We start from the raw sequence: 6,145 nt of genomic DNA on the forward strand, positions 1-6,145 counted from the left end.
GAAGGCGGGGCCGGGGGGCTGGGGGGAGCCGGGCCGGGTGGGCGTGCGCGTGGGTCCGGGTCCCTGCGCTTGCCCGTCCCGCGGAGGGAGCGTGGGCCGGGCGGTCCTCGGTCGCCCGTCGGAAGCTGGGCCCCGGTGGCCGGCGAGGTCATTTGGCTGCGGTTTCCGCCCCGCGGGATCCCCCGGGCCTGGACGAGCGGCGGCCGAGCGTGGAGACCACCCGCCACACACTTCCGGGTCGCCGTGGAGGAAGGCGCGCGACGGGGAGTAGGAGGGGGAGCCCGAGTGGGAAACCCCGGAATGCGAATGCGGGAGCTGGCGGGAAACAGCCTTGCCAATTTCCACTTCCTTCCCGAGAGTGACTTGATAGCCCGGAGGACCGCAGAGAGAACAGGTCCAGAGTCCCTTCCCAGGTTCCCTCTGTTCACATTGGGGTCCTTCCCTCTTGTCACCTGCGTGACACCTGCCGCTCCAACACGGTCCGCATCCCGGCACTCCAGAGGCCCAGGCAGCCTGGGCTACTGAGTGACGCCCTGTCTCAAAAATAATAATAATAATCAATAATAATAAGGTGGGTTTGGGAAGATGGTATTGAGTTAAATGGTGATAAGGCAATGACTTGTTTTCTGAAGCACCAGTTCTCACATGTGTCTCCAGCTTGGCTTCCCTGCATGACAATTCGTTCCACTTTATTAGACGACTCTCTCTACTCTCAGACAACCAGGTCACATGTCAGAAAGGGTCTCGAGACAAGCCGCACAGAATTAGTGGTCCGTTCCCCGAAACATGGGACCGGGCAGGACGGAAGACTGCCTCCTGAAGTCGGATTTCTCCAACAGACCTTTAAAAAACTGCTTGGACCTTGAATTAGCTTCCATCATTTCAAAACTTTCAAGTGTGTAAAATTTCACATCTAATTTCTTTTTGTAGGTTGTTTGGGTACGTGACCCAAAGCAAATTCATTTATGAAGTGTTTGAGGAGTATATGAAAGAGAGTCTTACCAGATTGATGTAAATGAAGAAAATTGTCTCCAAATACCTAGCTGTTGACGGCTGCTTTAGTTCCCCTCATTTCACAAGGACTGTTAGTCCTAAGGATTCCACACTTCAAACATTTTTCCTACAACTACTTAAGAACTTTAAAATCATCTTTCTATTTGGGGCCGCATGCATAAAGCAAGAAATGGCCTTAAAAGAAATGTAGAAGGTGATATTTTTAGGGTCCCCTGTGGTGAGACTGAGCGAGCCCACACTTTTGTCCCTGGGGACTTAGGTAGGAAGCCAGGTTTTCTGGCCTTCAGCTCACCACACTGCGTGCAAAGCAGCCTCCTCTGCGATCGCCTACCTGGCTGCGGCTTGCCTTGGGTGCCCTCAGCTGCCTGCACGCTGGCAGCTGCCCTGTCAGCCACAAGTTGCCAGTTCACTAAAACAGACCTAACTGCCAAACACAACCGAAACCTTTTGATCTTTCAGGTGACCTCTGACTTTGTGATACTTGATCCCTTCCTTCTTCAAAGTCAGCAGCAGTTAAGCCCCATTACCCTGGATTTCCTGCTCTGCCCGCTCCTTCTCAGCCTGGTGTGAGGGGCACCTCTGCCCTTGCCGCGCTCATGTTTCTGGTTTACTAGGGCTGCCCCCCAACCCCACCGGCTGTCCTTATCCATCCCAGGGATGGGTGTGCCACCATTCTCTCATAAATGCTCTGAAAATGCAGCCACCCTACATGGCTAACCCTACGGTGGCTTTTTATTCCATCCTGACTTTGCAACCAAAGTAAAGTCACCATCTGAAAAACTCTCTTGCCCAAGCATGTGAATTGTCCATTGCTCTTAGAGTTCAAACAAGAGCCCGATGGCTCTACCAATCGCTGTGCAGACAGACAAGTCTCAGGGCTTCTTGCAAGCCCTCTCAGGGTTCGGTGTGGACCACCTTCCACTGGAGCTGTCCTGTGTCTCTTCCATCCCCACCACGACTCCATCCTCGGATTTGTCACTGTTCCAGGCAACTACCACTTGGCCACACTCGGGTTGGTACTCCCTCTGTGTCCATAGTATCTTAATGCCACATACGTGGGTGCCACTGCATTTGCTCACCAGGGCGTTTCATTCCTCACGGGCTTGCTGCCTGCCTCAGGCCCCCTGTACACCCAGCACCATGCTTGGCCCAAGGTTAAGCCCACTGTAGCTCTTTCCTATGATTTGCACACTGCCACATTCCAAGCAGGATCTCTAGTTCCCCATCCCCTCCCCTTATACACACGCGCATTGAGAGCACGCATTGTTTACCATCTTGTCAGACATCACCACCTGGTGACCCCTAGCCTCGCACTGACCCAATTTAGCTCTGAACTCGTCTGCACTCCGTCTTCCCCTGAACCTGTTATTTCATTTCCCTGTCCTGAACAGGCTGTTGTGTGCTCTGTTGCCCATGCTAGAAACTTGGTTTTTTCTTAATATCTACCTTCACCCATCATTAGGTCCTGCCATACTCTCTCTCAAGTGTCCCTTAGGTGTGTCCTCATCAGCCCTAACTGTTCCTCCTGGCCTCCAGCATCACTGGCCAGTCTGTAGCCACTCAGCCAGTTTCTGGCTGTAGCTTTGCTTCTTGCCCCGCCCAGCATAACCCGTTTTTAGCCATATACATCTTCAGTGCGCGTCTGGTCAACTTGGAGTTGCTTTCCAGTGGCTTCCGGTGATCTGTATCCTCACTTAGGGGTCGAGGCTGCCAAACTGGCCTGGCTCCCCACCTGCCTGGGGCTGGTGCTCACCACATTCACCACGTCCACTTCACCAGCTCCCTGTTGATTCTGCTGGGCACACCCAAGTTCTCTTTCATGCCCAGACCCCAGCCTCCACACGCCAGCTTCTAATCGTGCCTCAATAATATGTATCCCATATGCCCCAGCTGTGTGAAGGCAGTTTTCCACACCAGCGTGTGTGACCCTTCGGTGTGGAGACCGTGTTTAGTAACGTGTCTGTTCCCAGAGCTTTGGGCTCGTTGCTAGGGCTGGGTCCTGGCCTGGCTGCTTCCCATGGCTAGAGTTTTCCCTCAGAAACTGGGTTATGATGGTATCGAAGGCTGTGGTATTAGCAATACTATAAAACTCTGTCTGCATTTCTTGTGCTAAACAAACACATTCCTTTTGTAAGCTGGGACGTGCGCGTGGGCTTGGAACAAGCCTCTGCATATTTGAAAGGGGGAAGTTTTACTCAGCTACAAGTCTCTCAAGTATGTTTCATTTTGAACATGTATCTGGAGGTCCAAGTTTTCCCAACCGGTGGCTTGGGGAGTAGTCTCTTCAAAAATGTAGGCTGGGCTAGAGGGTGATATGTCGATTTCTTAGAGTTGCTATGATAAGTTACCCCAGCCTTAGAGGAATAGCAAGTTTGTTTTTCACAGTTCTGGAGGCAGGAGCACCACTGGGCTAGAGTCCGTTGTCCACAGGGCTCTGCTCCTGTTGACCATAACAGGCTTATCTTGTCTTGGCCTCTCCGATGCTACTTCTGGTGGCTGCTGGCCTCCCCGGGCTGTGGCTGCTCCAGCCTCAGCTTCCACAGTCACCATTGCTCAGTCCTCTTCCACCTCCCATCAGATGACCTGGAGAGGCCTTCTGGGGCCTCCAATACAACCTCCTTAGCTCAGGCCCAGCAAACCCAATGACCTGAGCCATTGTACACTTCACTATGAGTGGGTTGGGTGAAGAGTGGATCCCATCACTGAGAAGCCCAGTCTTTAAACATGACCAGACAAGAAAGCTGAAGGATCTTCCATCTCAGCAGAGCAGGGGTCTCTGCTGTGCTTTCTCTGAGGGGCCTGGGGCCACCTCTTTCCCTCACTACTTTTGTTTGGCTCTCACTTCAAAGACGAGCCGAGAAGTCCCTGCAGGTTACCATATGGCACAGGTATAAATGGATTAATCAGAACCCCTGTGCCAGATTCTGCATTTAGCAAATTGGAAGAGAAAGTAAGAAGAGAGAGAATGTAGCAAGAGTGGTAATTCTGACTATTTGATTATTGACTTTTTTTTTTGAGGGTCTCACCATGTAGCCCCCAGTCCTCAAAACTCATGGTCTTCCTACCTCAGCTCTCAACATGCCGGGGTTGCAGGTGTGTGCAACCATACCCTTCAGGCTATAAACGTTGTGCATAGTAAGAAATGTGTAGATGGCATTTCTTATGCTGTTCCTTAAGTTGCTATCAGGACAGGGAGAGAGAAATACAATGCCTCTGAGGTCAAAGCCACAGGATTCCTCCCTCTGGTAAATCCGAAATAATGGGGGTGCCCAGTCCCTCTGCCTGAGATGAAGAATGGGAATGCTCCATTCCCTGGGCCGGGAGTGAAGAATGGAGGTGCTCTGTCCCCAAGGTCTGGGGTGAATAATGGCAGGCACTGTTTAACAGGAGCTCCCACTGCCCTCAGCTGTGTGACATCATCTGCGTAGTCACTATGCTCTAATTCTGTCTACTGAGACGTGGGGTTCACAAAGGCTAGGTGCAGGGGGCCAGCCTGAGAACACTGTCCATGACCTCCAAATCAATCATGCTGCTCTCAGGACATTTCAGATACTGGTGGTTGAATTTGTCAGCTGACCAACCTCGCACCTTAGGTTTCCTTGATGGGAAGATGTGAGTCCAGATCTGGTAGGGTGACTTAGGGAGGCAGAAAGAAATGCAGGCCTAGGAATGAGCTGGCCAGAAACAGAGGAATTCCCACGTCAAGGCCCGTGTTGGCTCAGTGTTGTACTGGCTGAACTGTTTTATGAAGAGTGAGGTATGTGGGGAGATGGCGCCAGCCCCCCTCTCACTGGCTCTTTCCTTCTTTCTGCCTTTACCTGCCTCACTTAGGAGCCTTCAGGCTTTGGGATTGTAAAGATGGTCTCTGCCATTGTCCTCTCCAGGGAAACAGACACGGGCATCTCTGGACAGTGGCAAACACAAGGAGCCTGTGTGTTCAGGGCTGAGAGGCAGAGCAAGGGCCAAAAGCCAACAGACACCGCGGGAGCCTGAAGACAGTGTGGAGTCCTCCGTGAACCTAGGTGCTCTGGATACTAGGTTCCCAGCTGATGGGGATTTGGGTATTAACACCTCCAGGAGGCAGTGTATTGTTGGGGACGGGCTTATGGGTGTTATAGCCGGTTTGCCCTGGCCAGTTTTTGGCACACTCCCCTGTTGCTATTGTCCACGTTATGTTGGCCAGGGGGTGATGTCCACTCTCTGCTCATGCCATCATTTTCCCCTGTCATTATGGAGCTTCCCTCTTGAGCCTGTAAGCCAAAATAAACCTCTTTTCCCCACAAGCTGCTCTTGGTTGGGTGATTTCTACCAGCAATGAGAACTTGACTGCAACAGACGGCTATGGCCAAGTTATAGCAGAGACTGAACTGGATCCTGGACAGGCAGGAGGGAGCTGACCTGTACTGTTCCGGGTCTGAGGTGGAGACATCATACTGAGGTGGGGATGAGCAAACTCCCCAGAGACCATTCATACAGCAGCCCCTTCCCAGCCCGCTGCGTCTGCAGGGAAACGGCACCGCCCCTCCCCCACCACAAAGAGCACCTCCCCCTGCTGACTCAATGATCTCACCCCATAGCTCTTTGAAAAGACCAGAGATGCCACTGGCTTTGTGTGTGCTTTCTGGTATTGTTTTTAAACCATGGAGACTAGAGTCTACCCCTCTCTCGCGGTGAGAGTCAGCTGGCTGGTTCTGGTGTAGAGCACCAGGCACCAGAGTACAGAAATATGAGCTATGAGTGAGCATTTCATTCCAAAAACACGTACTGTACTTCATCTCCGGCGTTTGTTTGTATGTTTGCCTCGCTAATGCTATAAATTGGACATATGTATGCGTCTTAACTGCTTATTCTCAAAGTTGTAAGTCATAGATTTTCGTATTAGACTTTTTTGAGGCCAGGTCTCATTTAGCCCAGGCTCCTCTCAAACTCACTATGTATTGGAGGATGACCTTGAACTTATGATCCTCCTGCTTTACCTCCTGAGTACTGGGATTATAAAAGTATACCACTATTCCCAATTTATACAGTACCTGGGGCTTCATGCGTGCTAGAAAAGCATGCTACCCACCGTGCCACACCCCCAGGTCTAGCGTTAGACTTGAGGAAACACTGTGGAATTTACACTCTAAGC

Source organism: Jaculus jaculus, chromosome 5, assembly GCF_020740685.1.
Source record: "Jaculus jaculus isolate mJacJac1 chromosome 5, mJacJac1.mat.Y.cur, whole genome shotgun sequence".
NCBI classification, from domain to species: Eukaryota; Metazoa; Chordata; class Mammalia; order Rodentia; family Dipodidae; genus Jaculus; species Jaculus jaculus.